Here is a 21,058-nt window from a genome sequence, read left to right on the forward strand (position 1 = left end):
GGCCCCTCTTTGTGCTTCCCCTTTTTGCTGCCGGCTTCCCTCTCTCCTTTCTGCTGGAAGCTGAAAGCTCACAATAGGATGAAGAGTGGGGTAAGGTTCCAGTAAATATGTTATATTTACTGGTCCCTTCCTCCTCTGAATTAACACAATGAGTGATCACTTCTCACTTTGTTCATTCATAACTGAAGCATACTAACCTGGTCCCACAGAACACAGCCACACTTTGCAGTAAAGCCTATGTTCCCACACACAATGTCCTGCTGTAGATCACAGCAGTGAGTCACACCGCTCCCCTGAATGTGATGCAGACTATTACTAACCTTCATACAAACCTGCAGCACTTAATAAAGTAGATAGGACCGACTCATTTAGTCCTTGTAAAATCACTGCATGTTGCACATGAAACTAATAATATTCAACAATGCAGCATTGATACTATAGGGTCACAGCTGTATGATTTGAAAATAGACATTGTAGGAACAATATTGAACTAAAGCTGGCTGTATACTAGTAGAATTTTATTTGACATTTTTAGTTTAACAGTGAAGGGGCAGGATGGAAATTGTTCATGAACGAACAAATTTCTAGTGGTGTATATGGTTTTCACTTGGGAAATTACATTCAGGTAAAACCAACTTAAATTTTGGAGATTTTTCGAATGACTGTCTTCCACTCATCGAATGTACAAAGAATGTTTGTGTGAATATTCGTACAATGTTTCTCAACCTTTTCTCAGTCAAGACACCAGGTAAAAATTCTTCACCCCCTTCTAAAATGTAAAAAAAACTAATCATTTTACATAATGCACTATTATCTACGTAGGACACCCAACGTTAGAGGTGATTTATTCTTCTACCGCAAAAACATCTTTGCACAGCGGTACTGACTAGTATTCCAACGTTTCTCTTCATCACACTGCTAATGTGATGTGATGTTGACAGATATGGGCGAGGGAAGGGCAAACAAGAATGCAGTGCAGGCCCACTACGTGCTCCTTATCAACTGATGACATCATTGGTTGTTAGAAAGCTATTGGCTAGATGGTTGTAGTGGTGCACAACAGTGGCAGCCCGTCCATAAGGGGCACCTGATGTAAGGCGGGACTCTGCTAGGGGCAACTGATGTAAGGAGGGACTCTGATGGGGGGACCCGATGTAAGAAGGGACTCTGCTGGGGGCACCTGATGTAAGGACAGACGCTGCTGGGGCACCTGATGTAAGGACAGACTCTGCTGGGGAACCTGATAGCATCTGGTGGCAGGCGACATGACAGGTCATCCAGTTCACCAGGGACATGTTCCACTTCCCCTTACCCTACCCCTCCAATGATGGGCTGTCTTTCAGAATTTTTTTTTAATGTACCTTTGTTTATTTATTAAGTTTCATGCTATACATGTTTCCTAAATGCAGCATTTCTTTGTGATATTTTATATCTAGATATGGACCAGCCATGACCTCTCTATGCCTTGTGTCCACCTTCCTCACATTGGCTAGCCTGGAGAAGCTTTTCTTAGCCTCTACTGTTGGTTTATCTCTCCTTTTTGCCCCAAGGGATGTTTTCTTTCTTGTTCCTTCCTGAATGTATCTTTCTCCCTATTGGCCTTTTTAAATCCTCCTCCTTCCTTCCCTGCTCCTCCTCTCGGAAACAAGCATTATGTCTTTTAAGATAATTTGTGTTTGGATCATACATTACCTAAAAAGTCCCATGGGAAATATGTTTATGTTGTATCAGTATACAGTACGGAATATGGGCAATTTGTCAATTTGAGAGTTCCACATTTTCTATGGAGCTCAACCCAGTTACAAAAGGAATGAAGCTTATAAAGGGAGGTGACACTAGTAGCCCTACCCTGTACTAGCCAATACAACACAAATGGAGCGATAGGGGAAAATTCAATATGGAGGCAAAAATATTATATAAATGGCCCAGAAATACCTTGGAGTTCATGAGACTAGCTGGAGTCAGTGGTTACACAAGGAGAATGTTCAGCCTAATTCCATCACAAATGTTATACAAAGAATTTGTAAAATAAATCAATGCATTAATTATTGCATTAAAAAATGCACGTGACTATACCAAAGTTGTATTTAAGTAGCTTAACAAAACATCTAAACAATACATATTTTATACTACTTTGTATATCACAATAAAATATTCAACACACAATGATTACCAGATAATGAAATCTTCAAATGCACCATGAGTCTATCACAGTACTATACTGTTTTCAAGTATTACTTTCTCTCCAAGTTAATTCTTTGAAGATAAATGACTGAGTCTCATATTGTGCTGCACGTGCTTTCATCTATTGTGTCCTGTTAAAACTGTCCCAATCCTCTTAACAGTGCAATTACATCTAAGACCTTGCAACATTTAAAGAAACAGGTCACTAATTTGACATGTAACATATAGAATGAGATATGATTCTTTCTTGTTCACGTATATTTTATTAATATTTTTACATAACAGGTTCATTTTCTTATTCAGTTGATTGCTTAAATTAATTACATTACCAGGATCCTAGTGTTAGGTAACCATATAATCCATACTGTATTATAAAAGATTAACAACTTTGTATTAGAAAGGCTGGGCATTATACAATAGATTTTAATATATAAGAAGTCAATAGCCACCCAAAGTGCTTGACGTGTATTCTCAGGGCACATGGGAATTTTGTAAAATACGGATTATAGTATGTGTGAGTATATAGCTTTACTAATAACTTGCATTGTTCTAATTGATTTTATTAATATTACAGTTAAGCAGCCTTAGCTCATTCTCCACAGTGTATGTAAAATCTGCAAAAAATAAGGGCTGGAAAATGTTGCAATCTTTGACTTAAAGGGAACATTTAGGAACAAAAATACTGTGTTGGTATTGTTGACCTACTAGGGAAAAAGAAAATCTGTGAGCGTAAACTCTCAACATCCCAAAAAGAGAAAGTGGATAGGTCCTTGTGTTTGTGGGCTGATTGGACAGAAAAAAATCTATGTGGGGAAAAAGGTATAGTAGACCATAACATGAATAAGCAGCTTGTCCTTCTAGTGTTTTACAGCACCATTACTGACATGCTATACTTCACTGGCTGCATGATTCCGAAGACTCGCTGGTAGGTAAATTGGCCCTAATATGTGTATGTATGCATATGTAGCACTGACCCCCAAAGGAGCTGCTGGTTTTATTGGGCTTACCATTACCTTCTTGACCTCGTCTCTGTCTAGGGTTTCCCGTGGTAGATGGCCCAAAAAATTCAGAAACTGTTTTTTGGGTTATTTATTTAGAAGATAACACAGTCTCTTAATGGAGGGTAGAGGGTTAGGAAGAAAGTTCAGGTACTTTTGGAACTGCAAAAATAGAAAATCTCTTATAGAAGAAATCCAGAGAATTCCCGTTTCACAGCTGGATTCACACAACCACCGGATAGACCTCCTCTCACTAGGCCTAGCAGCCGATAGAGTGTTAAGTAAAGCAAAGTCTCTGCCACAGACTTGGATGTAGAATACTTGAGAAAAGTCTCCGTCACAGACTTGGATGTAGAATACTTGAGAAAAGTCTCTGCCCCAGACTTGAGTGTAACTGAGGGACATAGTAAAATTTAGAGAACTATCATATGGTACCAGTATCTCTCAGCCGGTCCGGCAATACCGTACGAGTGTAGATCCATGAAATGTCCTTCAACTGAGCCTCCAGGCTCCTTCAGAGAAACAGCCTTTTGCATGGCCTTCTCCTGAAAAGTCCACCCCTGGATTCTTCAGTTGCTGGACCTCTCCTTAGACGAGACGGCACCGGACCACCTTTTAATCCTCAGGCTTCGATATCCACTTAGGCCTGTCCCTGCAGTTACTTTGCCTTGGGCTATCCAGCCCTGAGACTCAGAATTGCATGGATCCGCACCCCAGGCCAGGAGGGCCATGGGGGCTGGTCAGGAGGACCAGGACCAAACAGACAGAAAAATCTTCTGGATCGGAATGCAGAACCACGTGATCTCAGTACCTTAAATACCACCTCCCAGAATGCACAGCAGGATGACACTCCCACTGGGCTGGTTCAGAGAAAATGTTGCACTCAATACGCCCAGGTAAACTGCGTTCTCATACTTCCCGGCGGTGACAGCGACACCTGTGGCCAAGGAGAACTCAGTGCAATCCAGCTAGACTGATACTGAAACCATAATTTTGCAAAATTAGCCCTAAAAACCAACTGTGGTTTCAGGAATATTAATTTTCAAAACATATATGCATGCTCGTCAGGAGCTGGCGCTACACATATGAGGATAGTATTAAGTTGTAGGATCCTTGAGAGCAGGGACTAAGGCCAACCAAAAATGGAGAGAATTTCTTGCAACTATGGCCATTGTCTTCTTCTGACAGGGAAGCCGCCCCCTCCAGGAGAAGACAGTTATTATCGCTAGTGGCTATAGAATCTGCTTGCAATAATGGCAAGTGAATCGGGAAGGTTGGTTGTACCCAAATTGATCGATCAATCAACTTGGTACATTCAGCTTGGTGCAGCCTGTGAGCCGTGTAGTGAGCTCTATGCACAATTTTGTATTGGACCAGTTTGTCCCTAGCTGAGACCAGAGGGGAGAAGAGAAAGTCCCAAATCTCCCTCCAGTTGTCCTCGTCCAGCTCCGGTATGTCCCCACCCATTTCCTGTGGAGGGGGGGATAACTTGGCCAGCAGGGACCCGTAGATCTGAGATGTAGGTTTCTCCAAGTCTTTCACCCGAAGGGTGGATTTGGGCTTCGAGTATGCCAATTCAACTAAGAAAGAGAGAGTCCACCGCTTCAGGCCAATCCACCGACAGACAACCAACTCTCCAGACAGGTGGGGGTTCCAGGTGCAGGTTATTTTTCACCTAATCCGGAGTGCGGCTGTCCAGAGTTTTGTTTGTTTCCCATATACTATGCCAATTCAACTGTTTGACCTAAGAACTGACACCTGTAGGCATGAGCGATTTGAAGATACTTAAAATGGGTCTGTGCAGGCACATTAATTGTGGTGCGTAAAACGTCAAAGGGGGTGAGCTCCCATCAGGCCTGTGAACTGTGATAGGTTAGGGTTCAGCCACAGGGGGGTGTGAGAAGACTGGGTGTTCAGCTGGGGTGCCCTCAGCACCTCACCCACCTTCCATGCCCACACAGTGGTACGCATAGAAGGGGTGAGATGGTGAGGCGCTTTAGGCCCCCTGAATAGAAACCCATTAAATGCCTCCAGAGACCCCACTATAGCTGCCTCCAGCACCACCGCAGAGTTGGTCAGGTCTGGCTGCAACCACCAATGTGTGGTCACAAGCTGAGTGGCTAAGAAATGCTTGTTGCAATCAGGGAGAGCCAAGTCCCCACTGTCCACAGGCCTGGTCAGAGTGGTGGTCAGAGTGGTGTATTTGAATCTAGGTGGTTTAGGCCCCCAAATAAAGGAGAGGAAGATTTGCTTAAGAGAATTAAAGAAAGTTTTGGTCAGCCATTGTGGGGAGTTCCGAAAAATATACGTAAATTTAGGGAGGACTTTCATTTTGAGAAGTCCCCTGCTTTTTTTCTTTGTTCCCCCTACTTAGAAGATAAGAGAATAAAGGCATTGGCAAATCATGTGTATGATAAATTGCATTGTTGCAAAAACAAACAATGAGAACCATCTCTATGATGGAGCTTTTTGGGCAGGGTGAAACGCATGACAGGGGCATAGCCTGGCTAAAGCTGCATCCCACTTTTGTGTACTTCAACTGGGTCTCTTAGTGTGTGGTTTTTAGGAGCTCTAGGTAGCGCCTGCTGCTTACATAGTACAGTAAAGCTGCCCAATTATTAAGGGGTTAAATGCCTTGTGCGGCCATTCAGCTCCCACTCAGTTCCCTTTTGACAGAGGACCTGAAATATGACAAAAACTCCTATTAGATGGAACAGGAGAGAAATGGAAAAAAGAAAAGATAGAGGAGGGAAAGAGGTGGGTGAAGAAGAGAGAGGGGTGAGAGAGAGAGAGAGGGGGTGAGAGAGGGGGTGAGAGAGAGAGGGGGTTGAGAGAGAGAGGGGGTGAGAGGGGGGTTGGGATAGAGAGAGGGGGTGAGAAAGAGGGAGGTGAGAGAGAGAGGTGGGATGGAAGAGAGAGGGGGGTGAGCGAGAAACAGAGTGAGATGGGGGCATGAGAGAGAGGGAGGTGAGAGAGAGGTGGGGTGAGAGGGGGTGAGAGAAGGGGAGCGAGAAAGAGAGAAAGGAGGTGAGAGAGAGGAGGCGAGAGAGAGGCAGGTGAGAGAGAGAGAGAGAAAGAGAGGGGTGGTGAGAGATGGGGTGAGAAAAGAGAGAGAGAGAGAAGAGTGAGAGAGAGAGAGGGTGAGAGAGGGAGGGTGAAAGTGAGAGAGGTGATAAGAGAGCGAGAGGGAAATGTGAGAGGGGGCTCCCCTATCCCCCATACTATACCAGGAGACTCCTCCATCCCCCCAAAACTACACTGGGAAATTACCCTCCAAACAAATGTTATAATGTAATCTGTATAATTATATGCACAGGGTTCCCTGATCACTACATCAGCAATGGTGGAGTCAGTGTCCAGTCATACCACCTAATATTATGGACTCTCACCTTCCCGCAGCCCACTGGCTCAATCACTAGCTGTGTGTAGCAAGCCACAATCACAGCCCAGGACTCCGACCTACTCTGCCACCATAAGTGAGCTACTCCTGGGATCAGAGACTGCCGCTGCCGCCGCCGCCTCATGCTTTGCTCCCCTCACTGACACCGAGAGGTAAGTCTGCCCTTGGTCTCACCCCCCTGGCGAGTGTCACGTGGGTGCGGCCCGCCACCCCTGCACCCCCATAGTCACTCTCTGTCTCAATAAAACAGGGCTGGGGTGTGAGAGGAATAAGCAGTGTAATGAGCCAATCATTTCATGTGCTGACAAGAAGCATAGTGATTAGGGATGAGGTTCAGGTTCACTGCTGCCGTGGGTTGAAGGCAAGTCCTGTGGATTTGGGGATTTACAATCTCAGTAATTGATTGTGCAGATTCACCTGGAGAATTTTTTTCAGGCTAAATGCACTGTATAGCCTTTAAAGTAATGGCCATCAGCTATAGGAGAGCTAATAAGTGGGCTTTTTGAAAATGCAAACCCCTTTACTATAAAAACAGGGTGTTCGGAACATGGTGTCAATGTAGTGGAAGATGCTGTAGGAAAATGACAGAAAAGCTGACAAACTGGATAGGGAGAGATTAGGGTCTGTTGTGAAACTGTACTTTAATTTGAAATGCTAACTCTTTAAGCAACCAACCTCGTTGCTTCCTTTTTATTCTTATTATTAGGGTTTTTTGTCTGTCATTTAATCTTGTGGTTGAGTTGGAATTAGTGGTCACTTTTAGTTGATGCTGTCCCCTCCATAACAAACTTTTTTTTTTTAATGCTCCAAAACTTCCTTTAAAATGGGTTTTGTTTCAGGAGTAGTATTTTAGGGTTTTAGGGGTATATTGGTTTTTATTTTATGTTGCTAGGGCCTTTCTTAAGGTTAAGCTGCTTTTTACTGCAATTCTTATTTTTTTCTTCCGAGGTTGTATAGTAGGATTTTAATTTCTTTTTTTATGTTGGTACAGCCTTTTTTAATTTTGGGGTGCTCAAAGCAGAGCATTCACTTGTTATTGCTCATCTGTTCTTGGAGCTGCCTTTCACAACTTGTACACAGTATGCTGCTACATTCTTTGAAAGAAATAAAGCATGCAATAATAGTGTGCACCCAAACCACTTCCCATTTGGCAAACCCCTGGAAAATCAAACCTGGGTAAATTCATCCACCTTAATGGTGAAAGGGAAATAAAGCAGAGTGACAGAGAGATGAGTGCTTCTCTGTGATGCTTCCCCCTTTACTGTCCAGTAACAGGCTTGGGCGGATCCAAGACAACCTGGGTTTGAAGTAAGTGGTTTGAATGATGCTGCTCATGAAGTTATGGCCATCTAGCATCAGAAAAAAAGTACTGAGAGGGAAAACTCTGGATTGAAGTTCAATATTGCAGCAAAAGCTGTTTTTGTAATTTTATCTTTTAATGGGCTTTTTTTTACTCTAGTTATCGTTGGCTGCAGTTATACTTTAAATGTTCAGCAACTAATGGAAGATTCAGTCTCATCTAGGGTAGCTAAAAATCATTTGCACTAAACGCAATATTCTTCATTATAACCGTATTCAGAGAGTAGTGGTTAATGATTCATACGCTGAATGGTTAAGGTTATCAGTGGTGTTCCCCAAGGTTCAGTGTTGAGACCCTTGGTTCAGTGTTGACACCCTTGCTTTTTGATATAATTATAAATGATTTAAGGTCTGGGATTAAAAGTACAATTTCAATATTTGCAGATGACACCACGTTATGCAATGGAATAGTGATATCTCCAATTTACAAGCCAACCTCAATGCACTTTTTCATTGGGGAACTATGTGGCAGATGAGGTTTAAAGTTAAAGAATATAAACTTGTGCACTTGGGGGCTAAGAAAGTGCATGCATAATATAGTACATACTAGGGGGGTACAACTGGGGAAATCCATGGTAGACAAGGATCTGGGTGTTCTGGTAGATCCTAAGCTTAATAACAGCATGCAATGCTAAGTTATGGTTTCCAAAGCAAGCAAAATCCTTTATTGTATTAAGATAGGTATAGACTTCAGAAACAGAGAAATAATTTTACCCCTGCACAAATTATTATTAAGACCTCATCTGGAATATGTAGTTCAGTTTTGGGCATCAGTTCTCAAAAAAGGATATGGGGGAACTGGAGAAAGTGCGGAGAAGGGCAGCCGAACTGATAAAATGCATTCAGGAGCTCAGCTATGAGGATAGATTAGAGCAGGGCCAGTGCTACTACTAGGCAGACTAGGAAGCCGCCTAGGGTGCACTGCTGCCTAGGGGCGCCACTGGTTTCCCTCCACGTTTGCATGCTCTGCAGGCTGCAGCATGTAACTAATTCAGTCCGACCGGTAGTGTAATTAGAGGTGCAGCACAGCACTGGAGCCAGAGGAAGCAGAGCCGATGCTTCCTGTATAGCGGCACCTTCTGTCACATGGGCAGGGCAAAAGGGGGTGAGTCAGGGGTGGAGCCAATGGGCGCAGCAAAATTTGGTTTTGCCTAGGGTATCAGAAATTCTTGCACCAGCCCTGGATTAGAGGAACTGAATGTATTCTCTCTTGAGAAAAGGAGATTAAGGGGGAATATGATCAACGTGTATAAATACATAAGGGGGCCATAAAGTGAACTATGTGTTGAGTTATTCATTTTAAGGTAATCACAAAGGATAAGTGGGCACTCCTACATCTGGAGGAAAAGAGATTTACTCTCCAAATTTGGAAAGGGGCTGTGAAAATGTGGTGGTGGCTCTGGCCTGCTCAGTAGATTGCTTTAAAAAATGGTCTGGACTCCTAAATGTACATAATATAACCGGATACTAACATTTATAGGTAAAGTTTATCCAGAGAAAATTTGTTTGCCTCTTGGGGAATTTTTTTTCCCTGCTGGAAAAAATTGGATTATGCTTTGCTGGGGTTTTTTGCCTTCCTCTGAACCAGTTGCAGGTATAGGATTGTGTATAAAAGATTGTATAATTTTTTTTTCCCTTTTACTGGTTGAACTAGATAGTCTTGGGTCTTTTTTTCAACAAGACCAGGTGTGTCACCGGATTAAGGGCACACAGGCGCCACCCCCTCTATCATCGCCACCCCCCTATATGCATAATTCAGGGGCCCCTTTTTTAAGCACCTGATTAGAGCCATAGGCTCTAATAAGCTTCAAAATAGGGTGGACTCAGAGTTCAGCCAGATGTGTTAGAAAAGAAAATGAATATTTGCTTTTCTAACACTGAATCACCTTTCCACCAATCAGGAAGCGCAGGTCTGTTACCCATTTCCCGATTGGCTGAATGGTTAGGAGGAAGGGAGGAGATGCACGGCGGAAGTTGCTGTGATCTCAGAAGGACACAGGAGACGCTGCTAGAGGCCTGACGCAGCCTGTCCTGCTTAATGTGTCAGATTATCCCTGATGTGCTCAATGTGCCTGCTGGTTGGGTAAATGCCGGTGGACCAGAAAACCAGAAAACCACCAGCTGCCACTGAACCAGGCTATGTACTATAAAAAAAAACAAAAGAAACCATTGGGTATACACTTTGTGATAGTCTAAATACTACATTATATATTTAGAAGCAATCTTTACTGAGATAGATGTGTAGATAGAGCCAGTTCAGGCTATTGATTTGTGAACTGCTATAAAACAGTTGCTTGTAGATGCACATTCCTATGTTAATTTTTGTAAAAACTAGCGAGTATGTTCATAAATGGTTTATTGTAGCTAAATGTTTGGCTAAATAAGTAATTCATAACACACTGCCATTAATCATTGCCCAATCAAACAATATTTTATATGCAAACAAATTATTTTGTAACTTGCGCCATCTCATTTGATTTGCAGGAGAGAGAATGTGACCAGATCTTGAAGTTGGGTTGGTAAAGGAGGCAGCGTGGGGGCTGATCATGGACCATCTGGGCTGAGAGGCAGAGTAGAACTGATCATAGACTGTGAGGAAGAAGGAGGAGAAGACATAATAGCAGTTATTCAGGATGTTAGAAGGGATAGAGGAGGCAAAAAAATAACTGGATGTGGACTAAGGTCATAGAAGAGGACACGTGGAAGCTAATCATGGCAGGGGCTGGAGATGAGAAGTGGCTGAACATGGAACATTGGAGAACAAGGCACAGTAGGTGCTAAATGGAGAAGAAAGTATAGAGGCTGATTGTCAGCTGATCATGCACATAAAGAGAGGGTAGTTAGGCTGGAGCTTATTGATAGGGGCCTCCTGTTGTCCAGGCTGTTAAACCAGTTCTCAGACATGAGGGCCCAGGAATACAATAGCTTTTCAGAGATGGTGAGCTGAATCTAAAACCTCATCCAGCTGGCACCACAGTACATTCACTACACCAGTTGTTTCTCAAGCTCTTCTCAAGTCTCAAGCCTATATAACTTACTTTAGAGGTTGTTCTCATAGTTCCAGGCTCTGTTCTCGAGTGGTCACATCCCACTTCTGGGACCTGCGCTACACTGATGCCCAGACGACATAACTGGTGCACTACAGGAACCTTTCAAGTTAATTTACTGACTGGCTGTAACTGACTGGACTTAACAGACTACCACCAGTCCTATCCAAAATCTGCTGCTATCAGGGATTCCCCAGGTATTGGCTGGGTATCAGATTTACACCAGACTCATTTTAGTCCAGCACATTATAAGGCCTACTGCTGTTGCCCTGCTTCATGTAATCATTTAGCAATTACACTCACTTTGCATGCTAATATCTTCCACACACATTAATCAGAGGTCATTTCTCTATTTCTTTTAACTCTTTACTGAAGCAAAGTTGTTACAAAAGTTAAGCAAACAAAACTGTCAGTTTTCTCCAAACTATGGTGGCAATAATTTCCACCTTATACAGCGAATGTCCCAAATATGTGTTTAACCGTTACACAAAGTTCCTGCTTTGGGTGATAAGTAGGGTGCTGCAGTGCATCACTTCACAAATTACCCCACACATGTTCCAGTACTCCATGGACCCAAGGCTTAACTGTAGGCCCCCTCCCCAAAGGGAAAGCGCCTTCTCTCACTCAAAATCTATACATGTATGCCTAGTCTTAAACTAAAGCCAATGTATTTTAATGCCATCATTTCAAATAAACCCTCTAAGATATAGGCATAGGTGTGCTAATGTATATATTATAGAACTTTTGGGTGTGATAAGCAGCCCTAAAAAGTCTGCGGGTGGTCTGGAGCAGCCAAACCTACTTCCTAGGTAGTAGTCGTTTTTGTGGTTAATAGCTCCAGATTAGGGATGAGCTGAACACCCCCCGGTTCGGTTCGCACCAGAACTTTCGAACGGACCCCAAATTTGTACGAACGTTAGAACCCCATTGAAGTCTATGGGACTCGAACGTTCTAAATTAAAAGTGCTAATTTTAACTGCTAATATGCAAGATACTGTCCTAAAAAGGATTTGGGGACCTGGCTCCTGCCCAAGGGGACATGGGTCAATGCCTAAAATGTTTTTAAAAATGGCCGTTTTGGTGGGAGCACTGATTTTTTTTTTTTTTTTTTTTAAGAGTTTGGAAAGCTTTATTAATTCGATTATGTACCATACATAAATATGAACACTCATAAACTCAGACACATTTTCCCCCTTGGAGAAAACATCTCATTGAACGATCAAATTTCCAGCAGAATAAGCATCCTGCCCTATTTAAATAACTGATTCTCAGTTTTCACACTTTTGCTGCTCACAGAAAGCGATGCTGGAATGAGGAAGTGGTGTCTGCTTTAAATATGTAACAGATCCAAAGTTACGAATGAAATTGTTTCCTACTTTTCACGGCTGCACAATATGGTTTGGAAACAATACTAAGCAATCCTACAAAAAAGAAGGACACATGGCCAATTCTAAGGCATTCATTTATTGTTCATTTAAGCCTTGCTGCAAAGCAAGCACTTTCTCTGTTAGGTATTGTGGGGGAAATACAATTCATATGCTTAATACTTTGCATATTTTACATGGTTTCAGACTGTTTTGCGTGTTTGCTATATATCAGTTGACACCTCTGTAAAATCTTTATATTAAATGCCGTTGGCAAGTATACACCAAATAATGGCATTACCATTTGTAATATTCATAGCTAGGGCTTTATGACACCTTTGCAGTATGCATTTTAAATAGGGAAGTTTTTATTGGTTCACAATTCTTTGCCATGACCCCTTTTTCCCAGTTTTATTTCTGGCTGAGTTGAAAGTGCTGCTTTTATTTTTTTTTAAATCTTATTTTTTATTAAATTTTGCACAAAAGATAACAGCAATATAGGACTTACATTTTCGTGTAGATGTAGTCGTTGCTTCCAGTTGGGAAGCTTAGTCTAACAAAAGCAAGCATATTGAAAACATAGATGTACATGTTAATAGTTAAGAACAAATCCTGAGAGGATGAGAGCACCATCAGTCACCCCTGAACACCCCTTCTGGGAACTAACTGTGTCCTGGGGAGAGTGACAGCGCTGCCCGGTCCTGAGCTATAGTAAGTATAACAAATTGCAAAAGTAGGGGTGAGCACACAAAAAAAAATAAAAAAAAGGAGGGAAGGGTAAAGTTAGCAGTCACCGCAGTAAAACCAATATTCTTTAACACCTATTATCATAGTCATTTTACATTGTTGCTGTTTTGCATCTATACTCCGGTTCTTCGGTGTGAGAAAGATAAGTATCAAATGGAGGGGACAGGACACAGGAGGATGTGGACGTCGCTGGATTGGGGGAACTGACTGACCGCACACATCTGGAGTCCTTAATCCACGGATTCCAATTCCGGAAGAATTTGCCTGTTTGGAGATGAGCTTTGGCAAAGCTATATTCCATCTTGAAGTTATCGTTGAGTATGGTAATGACGTCTTGGACAGAAGGGGGGTGAGTCTTTTTCCAGTTTCTAGCTAATGCTAGTCTTGCCGCGATGAGAATGTGGGTGGCCAAGGTTTGGGATTTTTTGGGCCACGTAGGAATCATCAGGCCCATGAGGAGATCCACCGCAGATAGATTGGTATGTGAGGGGAAGCTTACTTTGAGCAGGTCGGTTATTTGATTCCAAAAGACTTTAAGCATGGGGCATTCCCACCAGATATGAATGAAAGATCCTGGAAGGCCGCAATTTCTCCAGCAGAGATTAGACGAGGTAGGGTAAATTTTGGCAAGTCTACTGGGTGTATAGTACCATCGGTGAAACAGTTTTTGACCGGATTCCCAGTGCGTGGTGCAATGGGAAAATTTTGACGGCAACGATAGTGCTGCTTGCCATTGCGATAGTGGCAGGGCATGTGGGACGTATAGGTTCCATTTTTCTGACTGAGTATGTATGTGCTTTTCTGCATCCTGGGAAAGTAGACCATATAAGTATGAAATGCCTTTGGAAGAGGGTTTCCTTAACCGGAAATGTTGTATGATCGGTAACAGAATAGTATCTCGAGTGGACCATTTAATCTTAGCAAGTAGTGATCTGATCCTGAGGTATATGTAAAAAGTCAGAGGAAGGTCCGGCAGTAGCAATGAGACAGCTGAGAGTGGTAAATATTGCAGTATGGACTGTGGTATTCCTTTTGAAAGTTGAGGAAGAGATGTCCACACCCTGAGAGATGCCGTTATTGAGTCCAATTGGGAGTGCGTGGGTACAGGAGCTAGGAGAGCTGCACAGAGGTATAGCTGGAGGTCCTTGGCTAAAACAGATGATTCTATCTGTGACCAGTTATAGATTGTGTCAGTGTTCCACCATTGATTGAGTTGGTCCAGAATGACAGCTTTATAATATAGACCAATGTTGGGGGACCCCATACCACCCATTTTTTTGGGCGCCATTAGGTTGTCCTTGTGTAGTCTGGGTCTTTTGTGTTGCCATATGAAGGAGTTGAAGATAGCTTGAAGGGATCTCAGTTGCGAGGAGAGAAATGGCATTGGCATCGTACGGAATAAATACAAGACATGTGGGAGAAGATACATTTTTGCAAGTGTTATTCGTCCAGCCCATGATACGAAAGGAAGATTTAAATCATCAGACAATTTTTTGAGTCTTTCTATGAGGTCTGCTAGGTTGATGCGCAGGATATTTTTACTGGGAGAGAGCAAGCGAGTCCCTAAATATGTAATGGATGAGTCTTTTGACCATGTGAACGGGGATTGTGTAGAAATCTGTTGTTTGGTGTCTTGGTCTAAACCAATTGCTAACATGACTGACTTACTATGATTCACTTTATATAAGGAAATTGCACTAAATTGGTCGAGAATCGATTGTAGCGTCAATAAAGAATTAGTTGGGTCAGTAATGGAGATGATCACGTCATCCGCATATAGTCCAATTTTATGTTCCGTCTGCCCTATTGTTATTCCTTTAATTTGCTTTTCTGTTCGAATTTTCTGAGCTAGAGGTTCCATGACCATGGCAAAGATAAGGGGTGAAAGCGGGCACCCTTGTCGGGTACCATTCGAGATAGTAAATGGATCAGATGTTACTCCCGAAGTCCACACTCTCGCACTGGGATTCGTGTATAAGCCAAGTATGGCAGTTAATAGAGTGTCTGATATGCCAAATTTGCGCAATACTGCTTCTAGATATGTCCATTGCACCCGACCGAATGTCTTCTCCGCATCCAGGGATAGGAGCAGAGAAGGCATTCGACGGTTTTCTGCCCACTGAATGACGTCTATGAATCGACGAGTTCCGTCGGATGTTTGCCTTCGGGGTATGAAACCCACTTGGTCGGCATGTATTAGGTGGTGTAGGACTGAAGAAAGTCGAAGTGCTAATAGTTTGGCGTATAATTTGATGTCCGTGTTTAGAAGGGATATGGGCCTGTAATTTTCCGGAATGTCATGGGGTTTGCCGGGTTTGGGGAGGGTAACTATAAGGGCTTCTAAACATTCTTGAGGTATTACACCAGTGGAGGCAAATTGGTTAAGTGTCTTACATAGATGAGGTGTAAGCGTGTGGTGGAAGTGTTTAAAATATTCATTAGCAAAGCCGTCCGGGCCTGGAGCATTATGTAAGGGGAGGGACTGGATGGCTCTATAAATTTGGGAGCACTGATTTTAATGACGATTAAAGTGAAAAAAAAATATTCCTTTAAATATCATGCCTGGGGGGTGTCTATAGTATGCCTGTGAAGTGCCACGTGTTTCCCGTGTTTAGAACAGTCCCTGCACAAAATGACATTTAACGGAAATAACGTCATTTAAAACTGCTTGCGGTTTTAATGTTATATCTGGTTCCTGCAATATGGTTGAAAATCATTGAGAAAAATGGCATGGGTAGCCGTCCCTGCTCATTACCAGCCCCTTTTGGGTCTTGTGCGGATATTAAGGGGAACCCCGTACCCATATTAAAAAAAGGAAATACGTGTGGCCCCCAGAACCTACATACTCAGAACAGCAGTATACAGGCGGTGCAAACAAGACAGGGACTGTGTAGGTTTGTTGTGTTAAGTAGAATCTGTTTGTAATTTTCAACTGGTACATTTTTAAAGCGTAGCTCCAGTCAAAAAATCTATTTTTAAGCTTTTTGGAAAACATAGGGAAGGGTTATGACCCCTGTATAATTTGTTTTGCCGTCTGTCTTTTTTCATCTCACTTGCTGTTGTCTCCTTCCGTTTGCAAGTAGGAGATGCTTGTAAGTTAGATGTTTGAAAGTAGGTGCCTGCCCTATATGCTCTGCAGAAATGGCGGAACAAGGTGTTGGTTTTGCCACAACATTGTAAGCCCTCAAAGAGACTCTTGGTGGGCACTGGAGCGCCCTGCTGTGAACGATTATATCAAGAATTGTAATTACATGCCATTGTTGAACAGTGGTAGAAAAATTGACCTTTGGTGGTTGTGGTGCTGGTGCCACAACACTATAAGTCCTCACAGTTACTCTGGGTGGGCACAGGAACGGGCCCTCCTGTGAAATATTATATCAAGAATTGCAATTACATGCCCCTGTTAAACAGGGGCTGAAAAATTGGGCTGCTGGCACTGGTGCTGGTTCCACGACACTGCAACCTCTCCCATATACACTAGTTTTATTGCAGGAATTAGCCCTGCTGCAAAGCATTGCATCAAAAATTGTAATTAAACGCCCCTGTTAAACAGGGGCAGAAAAATTGGGCCTTAGGCACTGGTGCTGGTGCCACGACACTGCAACCTCTCCCATATACTCTAGTTGTAGTGCAGGAATGAGCCCTGCTGCAAAGCATTGCATCAAAAATTTTAATTAAACGCCCCTGTTAAACAGGGGCAGAAAAATTGGGCCTTAGGCACTGGTGCTGGTGCCACAACACTGCAACCTCTCCCATATACTCTAGTTGTAGTGCAGGAACAAGCCCTGCTGCAAAGCATTGTATCAAAAATTGTAATTAAACACCCCTGTTAAACAGGGGCAGAAAAATTGGGCTGGTGGCATCACCCAGAACCAAAAATGTTCTTCCAACATATCAGCGGAGGAGGAAGAGGATAGACAATCAACATAACAGGAAAGTCACTCAGCATCAGCATAGGCAGTCTTGAAGGGATGTGATATTTCTAAAAAAATTATTCAGTTACATCAGCTTCAGGTGCTTGGTAACTGTGGGTGATCCAAGACTGATTTATCTTGATGAAGGTCAGTCGATCAACTGAGTCGGTGGACAGGCGCACCCTGTGATCGGTAACAAAGCCACCAGCAGCACTGAAGGTGCGTTACGAAAGAACGCTGGATGCAGGACAGGCCAGTAGCTCAATTGCATACTGTGCAAGCTCTGGCCAGTGATCCATCCTCAAGGCCCAGTAAGCCAGAGGATTTTCAGTGGAAAAGGTGTCCAAGTCTGACCTTGCCCCTAGGTATTCCTGCACCATATAAATCAGATGCTGGCGATGGTTGCTGGAACCAATCATACCTTGGGGCTGCGGACTAAAAAATTGTCTGAAAACATTGGTCAGACGGCCACCTTCTCCACCGCTCCTTCTGACCGATGCCTCAGCAACACGTTCTTCAGGACCAGGAGTTTGTATCCTCCCAGTCTCTGAGAACGCGTTGCACAAACCTTTCTGCAAGGCCTCCTGGAGATGTCTCATCCTCTGCTCCCTCTGCAATGGCAAGATAAGGTCGGCAACCTTACCCTTGTACTGTGGATCAAGGAGAGTGGCCAGCCAGTAATTGTCCCTCTCCTTGATCCGAAGAATACGAGGATCCTTCCGCAGGCTTTGCAGGATCAGGGAGGCCATGCAGCGTAGGTTAGCTGAGGCATTCGGTCCGGAGTCCTCTGGGTCACTAAGGACTTTCCACGGGTTTGACAAGTCCACGGGTTTCTTGGGACTGTAAATCATCCCTACAAGACTGCTGCTGCTGCTGAGTGCCAGCCTCCACCTCCATGCTGACACAATCCTCCTCCTCCTCCTCCTCCTCCTCCTCATCCTCTTCCTGTGTGATGGGTGGCACAGCAGGAACACTGTCTGGATAAAGGGGGCCTTGAGAGGCAAGGAAGTCCTCCTCTTCCTGCCTCTGTCCTGCCTCATGTGCCCTGTCCATTATTCCACGCAGCGTATGCTCCAAGAGGTGGACAAGAGGTACAGTGTCACTGATGCATGCACTGTCACTGCTCACCATCCTTGTGGCCTCCTCAAACGGTGACAGGACAGTGCATGCATCCCTGATCATGCCCCACTGGCGTGGTGAGAAAAAACCGTACACAGAACACCCACTAACTCCTACAGACGCCAACACACTACACAAGACCGCCGCGCTGGCGGCCTTATATAGTGTGGGGCGTGTACTACACAGCCTGAGCTATGATTGGCCACAGGCATCCTGCCTGTGGCCAATCATGGCTCTCCTCGCTGCCGGCGCTGTGATTGGCCAAGCATGCGGGGTCACAGTGCATGCTTGGCCAATCATGAGCCAGCAATGCACTGCAATGGCGCAGTGCATTGTGGGCCGTGAGCGCCACACGAATTTGGCGCGAATGGCCCATAACATTCGGAATTCGCCGAACGGGCGAACAGCCGATGTTCGAGTCGAATGTATGTTTGACTCGAACACGAAGCTCATCCCTACTCCAGATAAAGATTGTGTTTCCCAGGAATCTGAGGCCGCGTACACACGGGCGGACTGTTCGCCCAACCTTGTCCGCTGAACAGTGTTTGGGCGGACAGTCCGCTCGTGTGTGGGCTTTCAGCGGACAGTTTCAGCGGACAGTTGGACGGACAAAGTCTTTCGGAAATTCCGAAAAACTGTCCGCTGAAACTGTGTTTGAGCGAACAGTCCGCCCGTGTGTGGGCCTGTCCGCTGTACTTTCGAAATGAGCGGACTGTTCCCGCTCGGAAAGTCCGCCCATTTCGAGCGCGTGTACAGGTAGGCGGGGCCCGCGAAGGAGACGTCGCGGGCTCCGCCGCCTGGAATGGGCTTAAAGGGGAACCCCAACGCCGAAAATAATCGGCGTGGGGGTTCCCCCAAAGTCCACACCAGACCCTTGTCCGAGCACGCTACCCGGCCGGCCAGGAAAGGGGGGCGAGCGAGCGCGCCCCCCCTCCTGAGCCGTACCAGGCCGCGTGCCCTCAACATGGGGGGTGCCTTGGGGAAGGGGGGGCCGCGCGCCCCCCCCACCCCAAAGCACCTTGTCCCCATGTTGATGAGGACAAGGGCCTCTTCCCGACAAACCTGGCCGTTGGTTGTCGGGGTCTGCGGGCGGGGGGCTTATCGGAATCCGGGAGCCCCCTTTAAGAAGGGGGCCCCCGGATACCGGCCCCCCACCCTATGTGAATGAGTATGGGGTACAATGTACCCCTACCCATTCACCTGTGAAATAAAGTACAAAAAAAAACACAACACAGGGAAAAAATATTTTATTGCACAGCTCCGGGGGTCTTCCGTCTTCGGGGGTCTTCTCGCCGGACTCCTCCGCTATCTGTGTGTAGCTCTTTTACTAGCGGAGGAGTCCGGCTTTCTTCCTCCCCGCCGCCGGCCTCTTCTCCCGACTTCGGGGGTCTTGTCCCCCTCTTCGGTTCTTCTGCCGGGCCACCGCGCCTTCTTGTAGCTCTTTTACAGGCGGTGGCCCGGTCTTCTGTCGCCGCTGTCGCTGTCGCCGTCGCCGCCTTCCGTTCTTGTTCTTCTTCTTGTTCTTCTTGTTCTTCTCCAGGAGATGTTGACACGTCGCTCTCTCCGGCCGGAATGCCAGAGCCGTGCTGTGCGGTCACTTATATAGTGACAATGGGGCGGTGTCACATGGTATATGTCACATGGGTTGGTCACATGGGTTGATGTCACATGGGGACTATGACATCGTAAGGGGGCGGGGTCACCATGTGACCAACCCATGTGACATATACCATGTGACACCGCCCCATTGTCACTATATAAGTGGCAGCGGAGCGTGTCCCTGGCATTCCGGCCGGAGAGCTCGTCGAGTCAACATCTCCAGGAGAAGAAGAAGAAGAAGAAGAACAAGAAGAAGAACAAGAACGGAAGGCGGCGGCAGCGGCGACAGAAGACCGGGCCACCGCCTGTAAAAGAGCTACAAGAAGGCGCGGTGGCCCGGCAGAAGAACCGAAGAGGGGGACAAGACCCCCGAAGTCGGGAGAAGAGGCCGGCGGCGGGGAGGAAGAAAGCCGGACTCCTCCGCTAGTAAAAGAGCTACACACAGATAGCGGAGGAGTCCGGCGAGAAGACCCCCGAAGACGGAAGACCCCCGGAGCTGTGCAATAAAATATTTTTTCCCTGTGTTGTGTTTTTTTTTGTACTTTATTTCACAGGTGAATGGGTAGGGGTACATTGTACCCCATACTCATTCACATAGGGTGGGGGGCCGGTATCCGGGGCCCCCTTCTTAAAGGGGGCTCCCGGATTCCGATAAGCCCCCCGCCTGCAGACCCCAACAACCAACAGCCAGGGTTGTCGGGAAGAGGCCCTTGTCCTCATCAACATGGGGACAAGGTGCTTTGTGGTGGGGGGGCCGCGCGGCCCCCCTTCCCCAAGGCACCCCCCCATGTTGAGGGCACGCGGCCTGGTACGGCTCAGGAGGGGGGGCGCGCTCGCTCGCCCCCCTTTCCTGGCCGGCCGGGTAGCGTGCTCGGACAAGGGTCTGGTGTGGACTTTGGGGGAACCCCCACGCCGATTTTTTTCGGCGTTGGGGTTCCCCTTTAAGCCCATTCCAGGCGGCGGAGCCCGCGACGTCTCCTTCGCGGGCCCCGCCTACCTGTACACGCGCTCGAAATGGGCGGATTTGCCTCCGCCTTACGTGGGCGAGTCCGTTCATTTCAAAAGTTGAGCGGACTGTTTGGCAAACAGTTCGTTGAAACAGTCCGCTCGTGTGTGGGCAAGTCCGCTCATGCAAATTTTGAGCGGACTGTTTGCCGAAACTGTTTGACGAACAAGGTTGGGCAAACAGTCCGCGCGTGTGTACGCGGCCTGAGGCTTTGAAGTCCAGCCTTAAGCTTATGACAGCACATTGGCTAAGTGGTTAGCACTTCTGTCTGGCAGCACTAGGGACGTTGGTTCAAATCCTACAGCGCTACCTGCCTAGAGT

The sequence above is a fragment of the Lithobates pipiens genome, unplaced genomic scaffold (genome assembly GCF_037356315.1).
Source record: "Lithobates pipiens isolate NorthernLeopardFrog02 unplaced genomic scaffold, aLitPip1_a1.2 Scaffold_16, whole genome shotgun sequence".
Taxonomy (NCBI): Eukaryota; Metazoa; Chordata; class Amphibia; order Anura; family Ranidae; genus Lithobates; species Lithobates pipiens.